Below are 26,049 nucleotides of genomic sequence, written 5' to 3' on the forward strand. Positions count from 1 at the left end.
TACACCCAGCCGCCGTGCCAGCGAAATTAATCAATTATGGTTAAAATATCCGACCGTGCCGGGAATTTAGCCATTTAGCTATGAAGCCGGACGGCGAGTACGTTTATATTTTTGCACATTGTGTGCTTTTAATTATTATTTCCTGGTCTTAATGTTCGTTTAAAATTACAAATTTTTTCTCCAAATGTTGACAACTTCATATCTCTATCTCTAATATACGAAACATTGTAGCCAAATTTGATGTGTGACTTTTGTTCTATGGTTCTATTAATCTATAATTGATCGCAATATTTTATCGAAAGGGATGACTGAATTTGGAATCCAATGTCTTTGTTTCTGAGGTTGTGGTGTTGGTGATGGTGATGTTTCTGAGGGAAGGACCTTCAGATTGTATTCTTTATAAATCCGTGCCAGTTTATAAAAACTTCCTCCTGAAGTTGATCTTTCCATTCCTGGAGAATAACCCGGTCACCAACATGAGGATGTTTTAGGGGTTGTAGCAGGGATGCAAAGGAGAGGGGCTGTAAGTCTCTGCTGATTTGGAGTATGGTTTCAGCGCGTGGATCCTCATCAGGATTACTCAATTCGAGAACTAAAACAATCCAGAGAAACTATCTCGATGATGTCCGGCCAAATAATAATGTTACGAAAATGTTGCAGACTTTGAGCTGGGAAGGCTTAGAAGCAAGGAGACGAGCAGCTTGACTAAGTGGTATGCTCCGAGATCTCGGTGGAGAGATTGCGCAGAATTACATTAGTAGACGAATACGTTTTAGTATAGTTTTTAGAAGTAAGAAAGATCAATATCTATACGAATATATAAAGGGAGAAAGTGAGTTTGTGTATATGTGATGGATAATCTTCGAAATTACTGGACAGATTTTGAATTTTCTTTCATTATTTGAAAGATAACATTATTCCGGGTAACATAGGCTATCAGCGCTTCCGGGATTCAATGTGACGGCGAGTGGATGAATGCATCAATGCTAACAGGGGGGCCTTTGAACATGTAATGTAAGAAATAGTTTCATGTTGGTGAACTGGTGCGTTCTCTTCCTGTGTTTCCCATTATTATAGTACTATGTAAACTTGTAGACAGTGAGTTCTAACATAGAAATGGAGCTCCTCCGGACTCATGTCCATGCAACTTATTTTGTCCTTCTACGTGCGAGGAATGCGTTCTGAAAGTCTGGCCGTACGCTTTCAGTGCTGAAAACGTTTCTTAGCGGACAAAGTAGGAGACCCCTTAATATGAAACACGTTGTTGTTGTTGTTGTTTGAGTCATCAGTCCATATACTAGTTTGATGCAGCCCTGCATGCCACCCTATCCTGTGCTAACCTTTTCATTTCTACGTAACTATTGCATCCTACATCTGCTCTAATCTGCTTGTCATATTAATACCTTGGTCTACCCCTACTGTTCTTACCACCTACACTTCCTTCAAAAACCAAGTGAACATCGATCTCCTCTCACTAATTCGATTCAGTATCACTTTATTCGTGATTCGATCTATCCATCTCACCTTCAGCATTCTTCTGTAACTTCTGAAACACCACATTTCAATAGCTTCTATTCTCTTTCTTTCTGAGCTAGTTATTGTCCGTAAAATTAAGCAATTTACTCAATTGTGACGAACCTTGAAGGGCCCGAAAAGGTTTCGAATTGTGAGTATTGGATAGCTCTACTAAACTACCAGTAAAAAAGGAAAAGTTCGAAAATCACTTGCGGCCTAAATGCAGTTCCTTTACTCGTCTTCCTTTTGATTTAAGTTCTAGCCGAATTTATTTAAATAAATCTTTCTGTAATGTTTTCCTTGGTTCAACACACCCAGAAGTTTTTGAGTTTTCTTATATGTCCACACCGAATGTACGTACAAGGACATAAGTGAAACTCCGCATTGACTTACATTAGCACTCGTACTGGTAGAAGAATAGGCTAACTGCTAATCGAATCGACCGGACAATGATGATTAAGAAAAGGATTGTAATTATTATTATACTTTATTTAACTAAAATTCGTAGCTCATACCGTTAGGATGTGTTTAACATTGAGTTCCTTGTGTGAAGGGCTAGAACGGCGGTTGTTTTTACAAGTTGCTTTATGTCGCATCGACACAGATAAGTCTTATGGCGACGATGAGGCAGAAAATGGCTAGGAGTGGGAAGGAATCGGCCGTGGCCTTACCTAAGGTAAGGTGTGAAAATGGGATACCACGGAAAATCAACTGCAGGGCTGCTGACAGTGGGGATCGAACCCACTATCTCTCGCATGCAAGCTCAGAGTTGTGCACCCTTAATCTTACGGCCAACTCATTAGCTGCCGTTACATTATTGTTACAGCCTGTATACGTATCTGCGAAAAAATTAAAATTTATAAATTTACAAACCAAAGAATAAAACGTCCACTTCTGTGCTGTTGTGGTTAATATGATTAGCTGCCACCCCAGGAGGCCCGGTTTCGATTCCCGGCTCTGCCACGAAGTTTCAAAAGTTGTACGAAGGCTGGAATGCTGTCCACTCAGCCCCGGGAGGTCAACTGAGAACGGGGCGAGGGCTGGTATTCGATTCTGACCTCAGCCATCCTGAAAGCGGTTTTCCGTGGTTTCCCACGTCTCCTCCAAGCAAATGCCGGGATGATACCTAACTTTAGGCCACGGCCACTTCCTTCCCTCTTTCTTGTCTATCTCTTCCAATCTTCACATCCCCTACGAGGCCCCTGTTCAGCATAGCAAGTGAAGCCTCCTTAGCGAGGTGCTAGTCTTTTTCCCAGTTGTATCCCCGACCCATGTCTCATGCTGCAGGACAATGCCCCGTGAGTCGGATGAAAAAATCAACCCTGGAGGGTAAACAGATTAAGAAGAAAAAGAAGAAAGAAAAGAACACGTTTCTGTTTTCTATTTGCGAAAATCAAGTGATCAAAATGTCTCCCGGTCCTGACAATTCATCAACGGCTGCTAATTTCGGATGACTGGCAGCCTTTGGCTTTGTGGTAGCCACACCGTTCTGTTAAGGAGTGATCCCCGGATTAAATGGCCCGCTGTTTAGGAGTATACGGCAGATGTGGTCTGCCCTTGCACTTTGATCCTCTCTCGAGAGTGAAGAGAACAACGTGGATAAGGGACTCATTACTCACAGTCTATGATTCCGTGTCCTTTGGAAGAGATTGCTGCAGGCTGGAGTAAATATATTGGGGAAAACCAAAGGAGCCATTACACGAGAAATGTTAAAAGAACGACGAAGGAACAAAGAGATTCAACAGAAGAAGGCAAATTGAACCTTCTAGACTCTCAAGAGAATGAATATAAAGTGCCTTTGAAGTGCATCCGCCTCAAGTGTTCTCCAGTGAGCGGTAGGAAGGTGAGTGAGCTTTAACGTATTGATTCATTTAGAATTGGTGCGATCAGTTCAAGAATTAAAACTTACAGTGGTGAAATACTGTAATGACTCAAAGTTCCACAACTGTTGCTAACATAAGGGATATTCGGAAACAACCTGATACGGGTGTATGAACTTTAGAGGGTTGCTCATACTGAAAAAAATATTTGAAAAATATAATTTTATATCTTGAGCCGTTGTCATTTAATCAGCTACTGAAATTAGCCATTCAGATCGCTTCGCAGGAGAATTCAAATGGGCTGTGTGCGGCAATGTTGCTAAAAGCCCTGTCAAACAGGAAACGGACTGTGCGCGTGGAATCTGTGCACTGTGATATTACATCGTCCTGGTTTAGCAAAAGGCCGCCTACCGCAGCGGGCTGGCGAATAGTTGTCAATTTTCACAGAGTACGCGCGGCCAACACTGAGGAATGTCTCCATAACATACGGAGAAATAAATTGATCCAGTGCGTGGATATGAACACCTGTACAACACACGCAACATCGATTAGAAAGATCACAAGTAGTCTCGCGTTTCTAATATCATCATCCCTTGGTCGCCCCTCTTAGTCGCCTCTCACGACAGGCAGGATATACCGTGAGTGTATTATTCGTCTGCATCCCCCACCAACAGAGGGTGCTGGACATTTGATTAACTCAAGAAAGAAAATAATTTGGTGGGTACGCTCTTGAATGTGGCTGCTTTCACACTGCTTCGCACTGGCTTGTCCGCATTCTATTTGACCACCCGGTCCGCGACAGCCTGCGGTCATTTTGTCCACTCGCTTCCTGTGTGACAGAGCCGTAAATCTGCACGTGGCTTAAGAGCGGCTTCAGAGCCCTGCCGAGAAATTAGTACCAAACACAAAAACACCATACGTTTCAGCCGGCGTCACCGTAGCGTATCCTGTAAGGTCGGAGGTCCGTGTTCAAATACCTCCCTGGCAAAAGATTTTTCTTCGAATTGTGCTCTCAAGCAGTATTTAATATTCAACTCAATGTTTGTGAGGTTGGTAGTAGATTCATTTTTTCTCCGGGTTGTAACGGTACCTCATGTACGAGTAGTATGTACGCGTAATACCTAAGAAGTAACTCGAAGTACATCACTGCAATACAATTGTACACATCACTTCACTACCGCTTCAGTACGTATTATGTTTGCGTGATGTGTAGGAAAGGATTATCACTGCACGGATACACTAGGTACTTTTTTTGCTAGTTGCTTTACGTCGCACCGACACAGATAGGTCTTACGCCGACGATGGGACAGGAAAGTGCTAGGAGTGGGAAGGAAGTGGCCGTAGCCTTAATTAAAGTACAGCAGCAGCATTTGTCTGGTGTGAAAATGGGAAACCACGGAAAACCCTCTTCAGGGCTGCCGATAGTGGGGTTGGAACCTACTGTCTCCCAAATACTGGATGCTGGCCGCAGTTAAGCGACTGCAGCTATCGAGCTCGGTGCACTAGGTACTATGCATGCATACGTTGTCTGAAAAAATTCTAGGTAGAAGCGAACATTTTCACACCAGAAACATATTATTATTTCAATGTATTTCAGGAAAGCCTTAAGTTCTTCGTCATTAAATACTACCTCAGCTACAAACATCAAAATCTCAATTTTATTTTTTAATTTTCGAAATACGATATTATTTTGACGGCATAAATATTGAAGGCCCTACCAACAGCAAGCAGAAAAAATATTTGTAGGCTCTTATCTTTTAAACACCCTATATTTGAGGATCAGGTTGATATGGTCCACGAATGCCCTCGCCCTTAAATCTCTACTAAAGAGTAGAAGGCAATAGATGTAGATGTATTATAACCTCCGTAAGAGACCTAACATTTCTCTATAAGAGATTGCTAACGGCTGGTGTAAATGCATCGGGGAAACCATTACCGTGGAAACATTTAAAGAACAACAAAGGAACAAAGAGATTCAGCAGAAGAAGGCAAATTAGACTTTTTAGACGCTCAAATGAATGAATATAAAGTGCCTTTGAAATGCATCCCCCTCAAGTTTCTCCGGCGAGCACGAACTTAAATGTATTGATTAATGTTTCAAACTGTGTGGTCAGTTGCCGAACACAGTTTTATTGTGCTTGTAAGTTATGAGGTGAAAATGAAATGAAATGGCGTATGGCTTTGAGTGCCAGGAGTGTCCGAGGACAAGTTCGGCTCGCCAGGTGCAGGTATTTTGGATCGACGCCCGTAGGCGACCCGCGCGTCGTGATGAGGATGAAATGATGATGAAGACGACACATGCACCCAGACCCCGTGTCAGCGAAATTAACCAATTACGGTTAAAATTCACGACCCTGCCTGGAATCGAACCCGCGACCCCTGTGAGCAAAGGCCAGCACGCTAACCATTTAGCCATGGAGTCGGACATTTATAAGATTATGACCTGTTATTCCACGTCTGTTAAGTGACTAACTTATCATCATGGAGTGAGTTTAATGTATGGCTGAAAGCTTGCATTCGGAAGGTGGTGAGTTCGAACCCTCCACCACCGAGCTCGATAGCTGCAGTCGCTTAAGTGCGGCCAGCACCCAGTTTTCGGGAGATACTAGGTTCGAACCCCACTGTCGGCAGCCCTGAAAATGGTTTTCCGTGGTTTCCTATTTTCACACCAGACAAATGCAAATGCTCGGGCTGTACCTTAATTAAGGCCACGGCCACTTCCTTCCCACTCCTAGCCCTTTCCTGTCCCATAGTCGCCATAAGACCTATCTGTGTCGGTGCGAGGTAAAGCAAAAAAAAAAAAAAAAAAAAAAAAACCTCCACCACTGCAGCACTGAAAATGAATTTGTGTCCTTTCACATCTTAATACTAAGGGAATTATTTAAATAGCCTCTTCCTGGCATTAATTCAGCTACTTGTGGCTGGCTCCTCACTTTCTTTTATCCTGTCCGACCTCCCTTGGTCATCTCTTGTTTTCTTCGACGTGGACGGTTTTAAAGCATTCGATGCCCAGGGAGTCTTTCATTTTCACGCACTTTGTGGGCCTTGTCTTCCTTTGGCCGATATCTTCATTCTTCGAAGTGTCGAATCCATTCTATTTTTTCTCTCTGAATCGTTTTTTATATAGGATGACTGCCTAGTTGTTCTACTTCCTATTAAAACAATAACCACCACCACCGCCTCTCACTTCTTTTCCTTGTGATCAGCATTAATAGCGGATGGTTACGCAATTGGACTTCCACTTAAAACATTACTTCTAACTACTTCCGTTACCATTGTCGCACAAAACGTACTTGAATTACTGCAACGTGAAATGAATAGTTAAAAATAAAAGTAAACTCGCATATTTTATAACGTTTCAGAGTCCCAACGGCCGTACCCGTGTTGACACATCGGATCACGTGAGATCTCCGAAGTTAAGCAACATTGGGGGTGGTGAAGAAGTGGATGGTTTGCCACGCGCTGTTGGTGGGGGGTAAGGGAATGGACGAGCGGAAATAAACTGGCTACTCTACCGTACGTAAACTACGGCTCATGCACACTTCTGCGGAGGTTCGGACCTGTCTTCTGGCAGAATACACTCTTACCTTAGAGTCGACTAAGAGAGTCAATTTGGCCCGCTTTTACACCCGCATACACGTTCTAACGCCAACCCCATGCGGAGATTTTATTTAATGTCGCGTGTTTTGAGATACTTGATATTGTGTTGTGTTGTATGTAGATAAAAAGATGTGTATCTGGCTAACACAAACACACAGTCTCCAATCCAGAGGTATTGAACATGGACCAGTTAAAATTCCTGGCCTCGTCGGTAATCGAACCCAGCGTCCTCTGAAAAGAAGCCCGAAACATTGGCCATTCTACCAGTCTTTATTAATATTTATATTCACCTCTGTATTCTTTACACCAGCTATCGTTCTCACATCTTGTGCAACCATCCTCCTGCTTTAAAATACGAGGGGTGTTCAATATTGATTTCCACTTTCGAACTTCCCACAGTGCAGTCCGCCATAAGGCTTCGCATAGCGGTCCGCGTGAAAAGTACCAGGCCTACCAAACAGGTGTCAGCACATGACGGAGAAGCGTGAACTACAGCGCATTTCCCCAACGGTTGCCGTTAAAGAGAGCGAACAAGCTTCATGCCCAAACTTATGGCCAGCCATGAGACGTGGTTCCATCATCATGAACCGAAGACCAAAGCTCCTTCAATGCAGTGCAAGCATAAAGAGAGGACTAATCATCACTAATTTTGACTAATTATAGGCTTCCGAATCCTGTCGCACCCAGCGTATTCTCCTGATTTTGCCCTTCTGATTCGTCGGCGGATGCAGAGTGGGTCTCGGCCCCCTAGTAGCCAAGGCTCGTTCGTGGTCCCAGAGACTCGGACGGGCCAACCGAGCAAAGGAAAGGTGGTCACGGCTCTACCGTGGCTCTACACCTATCTATTCGGGAGACGGAAAGAGCATGGTCCTCACCGTCAGTTGTCCTTGCTACGGGGTTACCCGTGGAGCGCACAGGTGAAAGAAGGTGCCGGGATGAATGGGTCTAACTACAATGTCAAGAATAGAATTTAAAAGTTAAGGTGAAGGTTATATTTTCAAACAACAAAATTGACAATTTTTACAAGTAGCAAACGTTGAATAAGATTGGTAAAAAGTCCAAGATTCAGAATCTTAACACCTTGGGGTTTAGCCCCTAGCTTTACATTTCCTGAGCTACCTTCTCAAATTTACAAAACACATGGATTTACACAAGGGCAGAAATCCCATGATACATGGAGCACTTGCTCCTTAAACTACAATATCAGGCCTCCCAGAGGCACTTTTACAACACTTGAAAAAGACCTAAAGTGCTGTCAGTTTTCCAAGCTTACTCAAGGCAACATAACATGAAAACCTAATAATCATTGGCCTTACAAGGCACTATTTTCAATTAGAAATCTTATTACATAGAGGTATCTAGTACCCAACCTATAGGGCCTTAGTGAAAAAGAACAGGTTAAATAAACGGCCCGAGTACAACATAAATGGATTCGAAGTCCGAGCTCCAAAAAAATTTAAAGACCTATAGGGCACTTGGCCGATGAAACAGGGGCTAATCCCAAACTACTGAGGTTGCACGCATGGAAATAACTTTAATAAATTGCAGAAACAAATGTGGCACCTCAAACCAAGATGATGGGGAGTTCGAGAGGGTATATCACTCTCTATCTCCGATGTACAGTTTAAGAAATTATGAAGTTTTACATTAGCCGGCAGAAAGTTACATTTTTAGGAAAACTAGGTTACATAGTTAATGTTTCGGACCTTTCTCTCAGGTTAAACTGCAGAGCTAGCAAGAAATAAAGATGTTATGCGGCCATTACCTTGTTGAAGAACTGCTCCCTGATGAAAGAGGCCTCCCGCCTCCTGCTTTGACACACACACTCAATAAGATGACGATCAAGTGGCGAAGAGACGAGAAAATCCTCAGTTTATAAGCCTCGGGGAAAGTTCGAGAACTTTCACGAATAAACCAGCCTCACCCTCTCAATTTATTGATCAATTTAAAAGTTACACTGAAAACCGAAGAAGAAGACTATGATTGGTAGAAAATTAATTACAGAAATTAGGGATTGGCTGGATTCAAAGCTGGCCGAAAGAAAAGATTGCCAGCCCAAAAATAAATGAACATCAATTAGTAAAAAAAAAACTTATGAATACAAAACTTCTTTAAATCAAAAGTTCTTTCACTTCACACCAGGGTGCATGATTATAGTTTTTTGTAGTGACATCTCTGGAAGAAAGTCCAAACTTCTTGATGAATTGCAAACAGAACAAGTAGAAATACAGTCGGTTCAGGAAACTTCACACTAACAAAATTACATTAGAAATCTGTGGTGACATCTTCTGAGTAAATTCATAAGTTGGTCTAGTTTCAATTTCACTGTATCTCCACTAGAGGAGTTCTTTCAGGCGCTAGATTTAAATGGGCTTCGTTGGGGTGCACCTCCCGGTACAGTTCTCATAATGGTTTTCTATTCTCCTACACTAAGGCGAATGCCAGGACAGTTCCTAGTATAGGCCACGGCCATCAACCATCTTACCTTCTCCGCTCATCTCGTTCTCCGATACAAATCCCCTGGCCTGAGAGACGGCATCACCCTCTGGGAGGCGCGCATCCCCCTAAGGAAAGCTCTACGTGGACATACATTCTCAGAAAACGAAGGGCAACCATCAGCTGTCTTGGACTGGATGCGTCGTACTCTGAAAAAGTGGTTCCAGAGCGCCTAGTGAAATTGCCACATCGCTGGATTAAGTGTATACAGGTGTAGGAAGGTTAAAAATGAGAAAATAGACGCATTTAAGTCTACCTCTGTGGTGTAGTGGTTAGTGTGATTAGCTACCATCCCTGGAGGCTCGAATTCAATTCCCGACCCTGGTTCGAAATTTAAAAAGTGGTACGAGGTCTGGAACGCGGTCCACTCAGCCTCGGGAGGACAACTGACTCGCGGGGTTTCGATTCCGACCTCAGCCATTCTCGAAGTGGTTTTCCGTGGTTTCCCACTTCTCCTCCAGGCAAATGCTGGGTTGGTACCTATCTTAAGGCCACGGTCGCTCCTTCCCTCTTCAATGTCCAAGCCATCCCCCACACCCTTCTCTTCAGCATGGCACGTAAGGTAACCTGTCTGAGGTACTGGTCCTACTCCCCGGTTGTATCCCAGACCAAATGTATCCCGCTCCAGGACACAACCCTTAAGGTGGTGGGGGTGGAATCCCTCGCTAAGTCCGAGGGAGAATCCAAGGATGGTCGGTAAACGGATTAAGAAAGAAAGTACATTATCTAACGAGGTGTAAACTGTTCTGATTGAGAGTAATTAAAATAATATGTAAATCGTTACGGAATGACTCTCGTAATAGGGCCTATATAAATAATTCACTACCAAGCGAGTTGGCCGTGCAGTTAGGGTCGAGGAGCTGGGAGCTTGCATTCGGCATATCGTGGGTTCGAACTTCACTGTCGGCAGCCCTAAAAATGGTTTTCCGTGGTTTCTCCTTTTCACAACAGGAAAATGCTAGGGCTGTACCCTATTTAAGGCCACGACTGCTTTTTACCCTCTCCTAGCCCCTTTCCTATCCCACCATCGCCGTAAGGTCTATCTGTGTCGGTGCGAGATAAAGCAAATGGAAAAAAAAAAGAAGTGGGTTGGGCGCTGTTGCTGCTCAGACTTTGAGGTTGCACGAAATCCCTTCTGAATACTATTATTTTGAATGGTAAGGCTCTTCGCTGATATAAGCCATCAGGATTTCGTTTGATGCTCGGTTTGATCGAACAGTCATGTGGCGCTGGCGAGTTGTGCGGGGACCAGCCGTCGACAGCACAAATACTTTTATTACCTGCACGGTGGAAGAATATAAAGCACGTTTATAATGGTGGCTCGCTGGCAGGCAGACCTCGTAGCGTGCACTGGACACATTACTGCTGCTCTCTCCCTGCCGGGAGGCGCTGTGCCTTATTTACTGTACATTTCATGTTATAACTTATAGCATTCATTCTGTTAGGGTAAAATGTTTTGACGGCAAGGAGCAGAGTTTAACTTGTATCAGTCTCCACGTCTCGCCGAACATTTATCATCAACAGTCGTTTCTATAGGAGGAGAATAGGGGATGGACGAATCGATGGAAACCTTTATAAAGCAAGTGCCAAGACTGTATAATGCACTCTCCCCATTTGAGAAGGGTGGAATAGTGAAGGCAGGAACGCTGAATAGAACGATTTTAGTTGTTAATGCCTCCTGGAATTATCTCACAAATTCCACTTTTATATTTTCCATATTTTAATTATTTCTCTTTCACTGGTAGGATTATTGATAAAAACAAATATTGAAAAATATTCCGGGGAGTTTTTATAAAATCTGATGAATGAAAATGTGTCTGAATTTTTAAACCTTCCGGGAAAGTTATCTGAATTTTAACATTCTTCATGACTGATTTTAAGTAATTTTAATCATGTGTTACAGAGATGCATCAAAAGGAAGTATATATAGTTTAAAGAATGATCTGTCCGCCTCTGTGGTGTAGTAGTTAGTGTAGTTAGCTGCTACCCTCGGAGTCCCGGGTTCAATTCCCGGCTCTGCCACGAAATTTGAAACGTGATACGAGAACTGCAATCAACTGAGTAGAGGGGTGTTCGATTCCCACCTCAGTCATCATCGAAGTGGTTTTGTGTGGTTTCTTATTTCTTCTCCAGGAAAATGCAGAGATGATACCTATCATGAGGCCACGGCCGCTTCCTTCCCTCTTCCTTGTCTATCCCTTCCAAACACCCCATAATCCCCCCCCCACAAGGCCCCTGTTCAGCATATCGCGTGAGGCCACCTAGGCCGCATTAGAAGTGTCTGGTGAAAGACTATGGAATTCCCTTCCGGTTAGATTTAGGAAATGCCGGCCCCCGTGGTTTATGGGTAGCGTGCGTGCCTCTCGTCCGGAGGCCCCGGGTTCGTTCCCCCGCAAGGTAAGGGATTTTTCGCTGGTTCGAATTCCACTCAGCCTACGTGATTAGAATTGTGGAGCTATCTGACGGTGAGATGGCGGCCCCGGTCTCGAAAGCCCAGATTAACGGCCGAGAGGATGCGTCGTGCTGACCACACGACCCCTCGTAATCTGCAGGCCTTTGGGCTGAGCAGCGGTCGCTGGGCAGGCCAAGTCCCTTTCAAGGGTGCGAAGTTCCGTGAGGCGTTTAGATTTAGGAAATATACTTATTTATTATTCTTTAAACCGGGTGATTTGGCCGTGCGGTTAGGGGCGCGTGGCTGTGAGCTTGCATCCGGGAGATAGAGGGTTAGAATCCCACTGTCGGCAGCCCTGAAGATGGTTTTCCGTGGTTTCCCATTTTCACACCAGGTAAATGCTGGGGCTGTACCTTAATTAAGGCTACGGCCACTTCCTTCCAACTCCTAGATCTTTCCTATCCCATCGTCGCCATAAGACCTATCTGTGTCGGTGTGACGTAAAGCCACTAGCAAAAAAGAGTATTCTTTAAGTGGTCTTGCGGATATTACCCCATAAATATACAACTGCCTGGTGTGATTGTAGTTAGATTTAGCAATTGTGCTTTCTGAAGTTTATTCTATTACCAAATATAAAGGGGGGGCATGAGACTACATTTCCCCACTTATAAATAAATAAAACTGGCTGTGAGGTTGCATCAGCGAGATACTGGGTTCGATCCCCTCTGTTGACAGTCCTGAACACGGTTTTCCGTGGTTTTCCATTTTTACACCTTTATGGCCACGACCACTTCCTTCCCAGTCCTAGGCCTTTCCTATCCCATCTCCGCCACAAAGCCTGTCTGTGCCGGTGTGACGTAAAGTCAATTGAAAAATAGAAAATTATAATAAAAGGTTTTCTAGTGCCACAGATGAAGGCAAGAAGTATGTAGAACTACACTGACGTTTGTGGAAATTGGAACACCGTGGAAGAATATCCTGTCCTGAATGAATTCAGACTCGGTGAATGTGTAGAAAAATGTGCCAGAAATCGGTGATTAGAATAGCAGAGAGATGGGTGTACATGTAGAGGCGGCAGAGCACTGTCTTGTGTGACTGAAAAGGTCAGTGCTGCAGTGCAGTTAGTCGAAAGCTGTCAAACAAATTTGAAACGCCAAATAACTGCCAGTATGCCTAGTCGACGTCCAAGGGCACAAAGAGTGAGTTAAAACGGAGCGGAATGATCAGTCTCCGGGAAGCGGGTTTGTCATACCGTGACATTTCGGCTCATACAGGGCAGTGATGCGTGCGTGGAAGCACTTGATATAAGACAGTCGTACGCTGCAACGAGCGGGTACTGAACCACGCAATATGACTACACCACGGGATGACCGCAATCTTGTCAGCAAGGCCATAAAGGACCATACAGTTTCGTCAACAGTGTTGGTTCAATGCTGGAGCACTGCAACAGGTGTGAACCATTCTGCATGGATGGTGACGCCACGAGCTGCAGATTGGACGGGTTGTACACACGCCATTGTGTCGGCTTCCGTTTTACAGAAACTACATAAAGCTCAGACTCGTGAACGCCGTCGCTGGAGTGCTGAGTGGCAAAATGTAGACGAGTTACGCTTCAACCTTTCGTGCAATAAAGGCCAAATACGTTTTCGATGCTGCACTGGTGAGTGAAATCTGATATTTCGCATTGTTGAGCGACATAGCGGTGATGTGATGGTTTGAGGCACTATTGGTAGCAACAACCAATATCTCCTATGTACTGAGAGAAAACTAAAACATCGACCGTCACATGAGGGTCGTTTTAGATATCGAGGTTCTGCCCCTGTTTGACGCAACCCAATACGCCAAATTTGGGCAGTACAACGCCAAGTCACACGTGGGGAGGAATGCGCAAATCTTCTTCGAAGAACGATGGGTACAATTGCTTCCCTGGCCGATCGGTTGTCCTGAATGTCACGCATCGAACCTGTGTGGGTTATGGTTGAACTGCAACTTGTTTCTCATGGTCCTCCAGTAACCAGTTCTGATGACTTGCGGACTCGCATACAAAGTGTGTGAAGGGAGATTTACCAGGAACTTCCCAGAACTTCTTTGATATCAAGAAACGATGTTTATGCGCCCTGGCTGCAGCGCCTGGAGACTACATAAAATACGGAATACTTCAGCTCAATGGTACAAATCCGTTAACAATAATTTTTGAATTGTAATGCACCCAGTCTGTGGTATCACGTTCTTTTCAATCATGTGTTTCATTCTTGGTGTAGCAATTTTCATATAGTTATACTAACTTCTGATAGGGTATATTGGAAGGTAGAAACTTCCTTCAGTGGCTATCTCGGTGTTCTGATACAAAAAATTGCAAGCTATTTTCCCTCAATTTGGACAAAGAGAGCGATGCTGTTCTAGATCCTCTATTTTCGTGTGGGTGAAGTACTTTGTTTAGAATAAATCTCCGTCTATTTCATTATTCCAATTTATTTTAAGATGACCCAATAAATGCACACACACATATATATCCACACATTATTCTATTCAACTATGAATGGCCAGGCTCACTAAATGCTGTCTGTTTACAAGTCTATGTCTTTTGCACGCAGCAGGTATTACCTGAGAGGGCTATAATCCTATTCAAAGATTCACCGTATTTTCACTTCTCCAAGTCCAGTCAGCCAACACAGCAACTTCATGCAGACAGCTAGATTTCAACACAAGACTCCTCGTCATGGAGCACACGATGACTGTTACTTTCTTCGACTCCAGAGAAAGTCCAGTAATTCACATAGGCAAATACAGTGAACAACTAACCAGCAACCAGCTCAACAATGTTAAAGAATAGGGCATTACTCCACACAATAACGACCATTAACACTTCTCCAATGACACTCACGATAGCTGCTCTAGTTGCTGACTTACGGTGGTCCTCGATCCGCAGAAGTACACACACACAGTACTGTAAGGTAGTACAGTTTTATGTCAAGTACGCCGTCATCAGCCAGCTACTCTCTTGACACACCGACGTAACAACAACTCCTCGTTCAGATTCTGGTGAGACAACTAGCCCAGCCACCGAACCGCAACACACGGAATCCCACAGTGACTCTAACATTAATAGCTCAACTGATGTGTACCGACACGGAACATTCTCGGTACATTTCGCAGAAACTCACAAGTAGACCAGGCGGCGAGAACATTGCACGGATAGACCGGTCTCACCCTCCATGTTGGCTGACTCAGTGGTCCATGCAGGAAGTACCAAAAGGGCTACGACAGAGCTGGCATGTACCAATACATATATATGTAGTCAATATGGGTTTTAAAATTTCTCTAGCTTATTATTCCCTCCGCCGAGTTATTGGTTCGCAACAACTTTTTACCAGATTGCATTTAATTTGCCAAAAGAGTAAAATGCAGCAAAATAGTTACATTAGGTTACATAACTAAGTAAAAGCCTGTTTTTGCAATAAAAGTTGGAAGAAATCTAAAATATTGGATATCGGTTAATTAAGTTAAATGAATAATAGGGTATGTGAATAGAAACGAAATACGAGAAGAAGAAATTGAAATACGTTCTCAACGAAACTAAGTATTCCTAATACTGTCGACAGTAAGCTACATTTGAAATTGTCCAAACTGGGAAAAGCATTAGGTAACACAGGCTAAAGACAGTGCACTGGATTATATTAACTAAATTTAGTAGTTCTTATTTTATTAATTTTGGCCACGTTAACAACACGTAAAATAAACCACTGCTTCATTTCGGTTTATTGCCCGCTTCCTTTCTTGCTTCCGGATAGTTATTCATTGTTTAGCGGCGTTTTCTTCATCCTCTCTGCTTTCCAGATGATATTCCCTTCCTTGTTTCCTTTCTGCTGGAAACCATTGAAATTTTACATCAATCTCTTAAAAGTTGACTGTCCTGTATTATATCCATTGTTATTCCCACCTCCGCCGTATCCCTCTTTATACAGTCATAATGATAAAAACCAGAGGCATGAAATAGTAAGTTCATATTCAAAAGACATGGGTAATAGTATGTTCTAAAGAAGTGAGTAGAATTAGTACTATGTTGGCCCTCAGGTTCAACGTCCACATCAATATCTCTGCGCACTACCACCGACTGGTAAAATGAGCATGCGGATCTCGTTGTCGCTATAAACCGAAGGTAAAGGATCAGTGTGACTTGAGCAGACGTGCAGGTTGCCTCGCTAGAACCGTGCCGTCCAATAAGTGAGTTTGGAAAGAGGGCCCATTATTGGCATGAGAGAACGTGATGCATCCATCCGGGAAATTTCTGGTCGTGTGAGACGAAGTGTGTCGCCAGTGCAACGGGTGTGTACAGAATGGTTCACAAAAGGCCGTAGAAAACGACGAGATGGGTCTGGTCCCACCACCCGAGAAGATCCACACCTCATCTGAATGGCAGTGCAGGACAGATCTGCGTCCTCCTCGGCTCTGGCGCAACAGTGGAACAGTGTAACACATCGTACACTATCAGAAGTGACAGTCCGTCGCCGGTTATTACGGTCTGGGTTACCGGCGCGTCGTCCACTTCTCCGTCTACCTTCGACTGGTGTGTATAAACATGCTAGAGAGCAAGGGTGTATGGAACGACGTCACTGGGGACAGGAATGGCAGCAGATAGTGAATCCAGGTTCTGTTTGTTTGAAAATGTTGGCCGCATTTTGGTTCGCCGCAGACAGGGGGAGAGGCATCACATTTGTGACAAACAGCGCCAACTAGTGCTATTGGGTACAACCACAGATCACAGCGACCCCATGTTGTTGCACGAACACGTGCCTTCTTGTTGTCACAGGATGTCAGACTGTTGCCCAAGCCCGTCCGATCACCTGACTTGTCGCCAATCAAAAACATGTGAGATATGGTGAAACGACGGGTATTGCGCTGTGATCCAGTGCCAACCACCAAGGACGAACTGTAGAACCAGGTGAATGCAGCATGGATGGCTATACTCGAGGGGGCCATTCGCTCCTTATACGCGTCCATGCCATCACGCATGGAACACGTTATCAGTGTCCATGGAGTACCCAGTGTCTGCTGGGCAACAGGACACACGCTGAACCTACAGTAGGACACTGAAATGCTAGTCCTTTCTGCAGAACATACTAATGAACATGCACTGTGAATGTGAACTTCCTATGTCTAGTCTTTCAAAGTGTTCTGTTTTCTTTGCACATGAGTGTACTTTGCATTCACTGACTGCAATCCTTAGGCTCGTAACCATGATAAAACGTTTGGTTCGTGCGTCTGGCATTATCCATACTTATTCTGTGACCACGGAAATTAAATGTACTCTTTCTGACCTTATCAGACATTCTTTCAGTTTCTTTACTTTGTGGAGGTCTGCATTCCTCATCTGCCTGAACTCCCCATGTTCAGTCTTTAATGGGCCACAGATTGTTCTTAGATTTTCTTTCCTTTTTCCCTAGCCCTTTTATTTCTCCTGGTTTCATGGAAAAAATGTCATTCTGGTTTGGTTACCGTGCTGTACTGCCCGATGTTAATTTTGTTGGTTGTAGGTATCCTTGGTCAGTTGTTAACGTTGTTAGAATTTCCTTGTTCTTGATGTATTTGCTTCTTTGTATAGACCATTAAATTGAATTACTTCCCACAAGTACTTTAAGATTTTTACCCCTTCGATTTTTCCATAACTTTTTATTAACACTGTAGGCGAATGTCCAATGTTAGTCATAAAAATGGTTTTCTCCAAAGATATCTGAAGTGAAAACTTCTCTGGAAATCCCTTCATATTTCGACCCACCTAATGATGGATTCCCTTTTCTTCCCATATTGTCGTTACCTTTTCCAAGACACGGTTAGAAAGAATTGGGGACAATGCATCCTCCTGTCACACTCCAATAATAATTGGAAATTCCCCTGAGATATCTCTCATCACTTTCACTTTAGAATTTATGTCCGTGAGAGTATCTCTGATTATATTGATTGACTTTGAATCTACTCCGAATTCCTCCAGAATATAAAAGAAGGAAGTTGTACCTATTGAATTACAAGCTATTATTATTGCGACTATCATACGGAACTGAAAAGAGATGGGACGCTCGAGTGGTACGAAATGAAATACTGAGGAGATGACTAAAGAAGGATGTCTGGGTATTTAAATTTACTCGATATGATTGATCAAAATGCATTATCCGCAATTGAAATGTATAAATTACCAAGGTGTCCGAGGTCTTCATGAGTTGCTTTTGATTTATTTCATTTTCAAGAGTGTTGGAATCGTGCATATATGGCATGGTCAACTAGGTACTGACAATTCAATTATATGTGTTTAAGGGAGTATTTAGAAAAAAATGTACTTTCCAATTACAGGAGGATACATTGGATACGGACAGAATGTGTACAATTATTGTTTTATACAAGAATCAGCTAGTTTCTTTGCAGAATCAGACCCCGGTAGTTATGGAAGTAACTAATGCACCATTAGCACGCCTTGCATTAGGCTGTCAAATACCACCTCATTGTAGCGCATTATTAGCAAAAATGAAATGGTATTGATTGCTCAACGGAATAAAATGCTGACTCATAATCTGACAAGTCACCTAATTAATAATTTACATTCACTCATGCGTATCATATGAGTTGCTGTTTGACAGAATTACCACCAAACTAAACCACACACAAAGTTTTCTACCATCCACTGTGGTAACAATGTAGGCTAGTTAAATGCAATTGGCTCAGTGTTATCGTAGCAATATAGTCATAAATTTTAATCTTATATTTACTTGCACTGCCTTTTCGTACATTTTAAATTACAGAGCCCAAATGAACTGCATCACTATTAACATTTCCATGACTTTTGATAGGGTACATCATGGGAGATTACTGACGAAGGTAACGGCTATTGGACTAGAAAAACGAGTGATTGAATGGGTGGGTACATTTCTATAAAACAGAACTAACAGAATTAAGGTAGGTAAGGTGTTATCTGATCCGGTAATAATTAGGATAGAGGTTTCGTTAGGCACCATTATTGGACCTTTATATTTTCTTACATATATATAACCCGTATAGCTCTCGAGCGCCGTACTTTCTACTTATAAATGTCCTGCATGCACTGATGATGAATGGGATGCCTGCTAACTGATTTTTACAGGGCCATCACTGCCAGCAGGCAGGTTATGTCATAATGTGACTAGAAAAAAATAACAACCGGACGGTCGCTCGCAGCATGTTCCTCGGCGCTACCCGTCTAATGCAAACCCTTGGATTAGTAAAACTCGTTTACGGCCGCGTAGTACTAATTTGGTGCAGGTATTAGTGTACATCAGAACTACATTTGCTGTCTGCATATCGGCAATGGCTAGTGTGTTCAGCAACGATGAATACACAGGCAAAGACAAAGAACGCTTCTTCACCCTGCACATCAGAGTAATTCGGACCACAGTGAGACGCCTCAGCGTAATGTCCTCTACCGCCTGTCCCTTAAGATGTACCGGCAGCCGTCAAGTTTCGTATGTTTCGTGAGGGATCTATCTGATAAAACCAGCATGAAGGAAGGGGGACAGCTAAAACTACAACAAATTACAAGCAGACGACAAATCTTGTCAGAGTTGGTTTGTTGAACCCTTCCTAGGTGCTTTAAAATGGCACAAATAAGTCAAAATTACGAAATATAAACAAGTTTTAGATGGTCGAACCCGTGACCAAAATATATCAAACTGTCCGTTTTTGTGTGAGTTCTCCCTTCTCACGTAGGTTACTTGATATTTGATTATATGAGACCATTATGTATGCATTCTTTGTTTCTCAAAATCCATAATGACACTAGGAATGACATTAATACAAACAAAACCGAAATTGAGTAGGAAAACTTCCCTAACCCAATCCCCTCCATAAGACTTCAATATGAAACAAGAAACAATCCGACGCCTAACGAATTGACTGGTTTGAAGGAGTCGAGTAAAGGATTACCCAAATAAGAATGTATGATCAAGAACTTACAACACAAACTCAACATATTCCTGAAACACAACAAGTAATATACAACTTCTAGTGAAGACACTAAACATCTGTCTGGAGCATAGATGCATAGAGGACCCCTCCACACAGGGCGGGATTCTAACACGCGACCTCCTGGTCATTTATGCACCGGGAAGCTAAAATTCAGTAGCTATCTATTTCTTCTATAATTTGATAGTGCGTAATCGACTCATACATTTTTTAACCCTTGCTGAAAAATTCTTATATTAATTATGTCTGCAGTGCTATTATCGATATCACCGTGTGTTCTCAGAACTGAAACTTTGCTCGACTGGGCTTTTCAAACAGCCCTCTCCTGCTCATTTTAAATCTCCCTCGTCCGACCCTACATGGATCACCGGGATGCCATAAATCTCTCGGCTGGCCATTCACAGTATTTCCCGCATTTCTCCGTGCCTTCATAATTATCGCCGCCTTTAATAATTGAAATTAATATTTTCATTGAATTCTACTGTATTTAACCCTCATTTTTTTTCTTGCGCTCTTCCGTGTTTTATGTGATCTCAATATTTCCATCATACTTTCCCATAATCCATAGATGCGAGCTCTTATTCCGAAAACACACATTCTATCTTCCATGAAGTTAAGCACATCTAACCTCTCCACAATACAATCTGACTAACATGGCTTGAATCCTGAGGACTCCCCATTCGCCTGGGAAAAATTTATCCGATTTCAGAAAGTGAATCTCCAGCAAATTGTAACCTGAAAAACCCCGGGCAGATATTATTATTATTATTGTCATTATTATTATTATTATTATTATTATTATTATTATTATTATTATTATTATTATTATTATTATTATTATTTATTCATGTGTATATTTCATTTATGTGTGTATTTAGCCGTCGCGGCTTAGTAACTCTTTTTGGAACTCTCGTTATTATGGATACTCTCTATATTTTATTTGGGACTAGTGTGTTTCGATCACTCAGTTTATCTCCCGGTTGTGTACGTGACGAGTCTCCGAGCGGGGGTTTACGTGTTGACGGAGCTGAGGTGGAAAATTCCAGGAAATGGGCTATTTTAAGATGCTGTTGTGTTGGCTTGGGCTAGTGTGGTGCAAGCACGCGTGGAGAGTTGGAAGTTGCAGCTTGCAGTGTGCAGATGTGATACTGGTGGTAATCGGAGAGGTGTTTTGTACGAGTTGTGGGAAGATGTCCCATGCCATGTTGGGAGTTCGAGATCTGCTGTTGAAGGAACCAGGGAGAAAGATGCTGGAGTGTAACAACATTCTATGGTTATGTATGTTAGCCATATATAATTCTACGGAGAGTCTACGTAAGGTAACGTGTTGCGCCTTTTCAAACTATACCAACGCCATCAGCAAAGTGGAGTCCATTCTTGAAAAATGAGTCATGACTGCGTGTGAATATTTTGCGTTGCGGAATAAACTGAGTACCAGTTATTGAGAGAGAGTTATTTCATAAATTAAGACATTTATTATTTATATCAATATTCTCTTTATTTTGTTATATATGTTCAAGGGTGTATCACGACGAGCTCTGCTCGGATTTCTAGGTAAATACAGGTTTAATTGACTAAGTATATTGTATGAGATTAATATATATTCTGTTTAATTTCTATGGGTGGGGGAAATTACCAGATGGACTCCTTTTCCAATATTAATTTTTTAGGTATCAAGTGATTCAGATCTCCTTGTCACAAGGCAACGACCCTGAAGATGAGTTTCAACAGCCGGCAAAGTTTAAGAATTATTTATTTGTATATTTATGGCTCCCAAATTCCATTAGTCATTATTATTTATATTTATATTTAATAGAGAGATTTCAATGTCGCTAGCAACGTGGGGCAAGACTGATCTGAGTCACGATAGGGTATGCACACAGAAATGGTATAGTTGCTCTCAGATTTCATGATATGTACAGTTGTTGTGGAGATTTCTTGTTCGCTGTGGAGTGTATAATATGTCTTGTGGAAATTTTGCGTATGTGGGAAACGCAAGGTGATGAGTTGGACGAGAGAAAATATTAATCTGTTAAAATTAAGAAATAGGAGTGTGGAAAGGAAAGTGCATATTAATTGTAGTACAGGGGGAGCAAACTATACCGTTGACATGATTAATTCAGAGAGTGAAGCCACAATGGGCGATAATAATTTAAATGTTGTGTTAGATTCGATGGTAACCGGGGACAATGCTTCATCATCTCTATCAGAGCAGAGTAGCGATAATAGCGACCAGCAGCTAGACCAATTAGTTCATATTTTGAGTGAATTTACTAATAAACTTGAAAGTAAACTTAGAGAGCAGAATGATGAGTTAACACAGAAACTTGAAAGTAAACTTGAGGATAATAATCAGAAAATGGAAATTAATGTTGCTAAAATTGAAAAACAAGTTCAGGAAATTAGTGATAGGATGGATAATCAAGTAAAGAGGTTAAGTGAGAAAGTCGATTCAGGTATTATGGAGATGAGGAAGGAATTAAACTATCAATGTGTAGAAATTAATGGTAAATTGTCTGAGCATGATAGGCAAATTGAAGAAATTAGGGGTATATCTGAATCAAATAAAAGTGAATTTAACCGAGTAATTTGTAACGTTGCTAATAATCTTGAAGCTAAACTTGTTGAAAATAATTCTAAATGTCAGGATAAAATTTTAGATAACTTTAACAGTATTCACAATGTGATAAGTAAACAAGGTGTAATTGAACATCAGGTCAGAGAGAACGCTAGTCATATTGATGTATGGAAGGCAGATGTATTACAGAGAGTTGACGAAAAGATTCAATCAGTCAGGTCCTCAGGTGATGTTCAGAGTTCTAGCATACAAAGGCACATTATTAAGGAAATTGAGCTGCCTAAGTTTAATGGTAAGCAGTTTAACCCTCTGGAATTTCTCAAGGTAGTGGAGAAACGTTTTACTAGGAGCTTGGAAGAAGGTGTGTTAGAGTGGGACTTGGTAGATGATATGTTAGCAAGTGCGTTTACGGGTGAAGCTAGGAGTTGGTATGATGTTTATAGAGGTCATATTAAGGGTTTAAGGGGATTCAGGGAGTTGTTTATGGATAAGTTTTGGGATGAGGAGATTCAGGGTAGGGAAAGAGATAGGATTATGGCTGGGAAGTATAAGGGTAATGAGGGTATTTCTCGTACGGAGTATTTTCTTGTGCACGTGGCTATTAGTCAGAACTTAGAAGAGAGTTTGCCAGAGCAGGATATTGTTAGGAGGATGGCTAGACATTTTAATGAAGATATTCAGTTGGCCATGTGCATCCAGCAGGTTAAGACCATTAAGGGAATGGAAGGGCTGTTGCAACGTTTCGATTCTTTGGGTAGGCAGGTAGGACATAGGAGTGTGGGGGAAAATAATCACAGGAGAGGAGTAGCATTTGAAAGTAATAGTATGAATGGGAATGACTATAGCAGAAGGGATCAGGGTAATGGGAATAGGCAGGAAGAAACCAGGATTAATTTCAGGAATCAAGATAGTAGGAATTTTAATTCTAGTAATCAGTCTAGGGATTTGAATGATAGGGGGAGAAGGGATGAGAGAGGTAATAATAGTGGTAATCAGCAGAATCAGAATTTAAACTCCAACGGGATGTCCTAAATAGGTCCGTTAGGAGATCCCCACTTGATGTGCAAATCCATGTTATCAGGGAGGCTTTTGAGATTGATGTTGGTAAGGATTTGTTGTGTGACCAGGACAGTGCTAAGGAAGGTGGTTCGTCTGAATTATTGATCAACCCAGCTATGGAGGCTACCATATGGGGTGTGAAGGAGAAATTGCTTGTAGACTCGGGGAGTCATAAGTCTTGTGTAAATTTTAAATTTTGTGAGGAAGCTCGTCGCAGAGGTGAGATTATTGAGGAGATTCCTGTGAGGAACACATTTATTATCACAGCAGCTGGTGCTAAGAATAATCGTATTCGTAGTCAGGTTATTGTTCCTATTGAGGTTGGTGGTCAGACCATGTTGCAATGTTGTCTTGTTGTGCCTAATCTGGTATATTCCGTTATGCTGGGGAATGACTGGCTATCTGAAACCAAGTGTGTGATTGACTATGATACTGCTGTTTTGAAATTTCTTGTTGGTGAAGAACGTAAACCGATTAAGCTTAATTATCAGGTGGATAGGAGTAGTTTTGTGCTTCATTGTAGTCATATTCAGGTTATTGAGGAAATTGTTGAGGATGAAGTCGATGTTAAAGTTAATAATGCAAGTATCAGAATTAATGACAGTATGGTATCGGAAAGTCAGGATTTGGTCAGTGAGGTAGGAGATGAAGTATTGTTGCGAGTGCCTCACCCATCTAACGCTGAGGATAAGACCATGTCTAAGTTTTTTCAATTGTTTAAGGGTCCTTTTATTGTTGCGAGAAGGATTTGGGAGGTGTGCATATTCCTTAATTGATGCTAATAGGAAATGTATTGGAACTTATAATGTGTTCAATTTGAGGAGATACCATCGGGATCCCTAAAGTTGTATAGTGTATATTTGATGGGTAGTTTGAGGAGCTGTCCTTGGGCCATCAGCCACCTGATTTGTGTTGTTTTGCCAACATTTGCATCTGTTGGAAAACAAAGGGGGAGTATTGTAACCTGACAAACCCCGGGCAGATATTATTATTATTATTGTCATTATTATTATTATTATTATTATTATTATTATTATTATTATTATTATTATTATTATTATTATTATTATTATTATTATTATTTATTCATGTGTATATTTCATTTATGTGTGTATTTAGCCGTCGCGGCTTAGTAACTCTTTTTGGAACTCTCGTTATTATGGATACTCTCTATATTTTATTTGGGACTAGTGTGTTTCGATCACTCAGTTTATCTCCCGGTTGTGTACGTGACGAGTCTCCGAGCGGGGGTTTACGTGTTGACGGAGCTGAGGTGGAAAATTCCAGGAAATGGGCTATTTTAAGATACTGTTGTGTTGGCTTGGGCTAGTGTGGTGCAAGCACGCGTGGAGAGTTGGAAGTTGCAGCTTGCAGTGTGCAGATGTGATACTGGTGGTAATCGGAGAGGTGTTTTGTACGAGTTGTGGGAAGATGTCCCATGCCATGTTGGGAGTTCGAGATCTGCTGTTGAAGGAACCAGGGAGAAAGATGCTGGAGTGTAACAACATTCTATGGTTATGTATGTTAGCCATATATAATTCTACGGAGAGTCTACGTAAGGTAACGTGTTGGGCCTTTTCAAACTATACCAACGCCATCAGCAAAGTGGAGTCCATTCTTGAAAAATGAGTCATGACTGCGTGTGAATATTTTGCGTTGCGGAATAAACTGAGTACCAGTTATTGAGAGAGAGTTATTTCATAAATTAAGACATTTATTATTTATATCAATATTCTCTTTATTTTGTTATATCCAGGCAAATGCTGGGGCTGTACCTTAATTAAGGCCACGGCCGCTTCCTTCCAACTCCTAGGCCTTTCCTATCCCATCGTCGCCATAAGACCTATCTGTGTCGGTGCGACGTAAAGGCCCTAGCAAAAAAAAAAAAAAAATTGTTATATATGTTCAAGGGTGTATCACGACGAGCTCTGCTCGGATTTCTAGGTAAATACAGGTTTAATTGACTAAGTATACTGTATGAGATTAATATATATTCTGTTTAATTTCTATGGGTGGGGGAAATTACCAGATGGACTCCTTTTCCAATATTAATTTTTTAGGTATCAAGTGATTCAGATCTCCTTGTCACAAGGCAACGACCCTGAAGATGAGTTTCAACAGCCGGCAAAGTTTAAGAATTATTTATTTGTATATTTATGGCTCCCAAATTCCATTAGTCATTATTATTTATATTTATATTTAATAGAGAGATTTCAAAATATTTGATTTGTCATGGCTTCGTATCACGTCAGTCGTTCTTCAGACAAATTACACATAATACTAGCTGCTTTAATCTACGTCATGCACATGCAAAATTTACATTAAGAAAGGAATGTCGTCCTAATCAATCTAACCAAACATTATTGTTTCACACTCTTGTGCATTATAGAATATTGCTACATTTACACAAGGAAAACCTTCAAAACTTCCCTACACATGAAAACATATTGTGATGGCTAAGTAACTTTTTACTTACTCCTTTCATTCCCAACCGCGGCATTTTTAGAAACAAGTAAAATATATGTAACTCAAGTTATGACCCTTTACGTAGAATGCAAATACTCAAAGGAATATAATAATGAACGAAAAGAAAACCTATAAAT

Source organism: Anabrus simplex, chromosome 4 (genome assembly GCF_040414725.1).
Source record: "Anabrus simplex isolate iqAnaSimp1 chromosome 4, ASM4041472v1, whole genome shotgun sequence".
NCBI classification, from domain to species: Eukaryota; Metazoa; Arthropoda; class Insecta; order Orthoptera; family Tettigoniidae; genus Anabrus; species Anabrus simplex.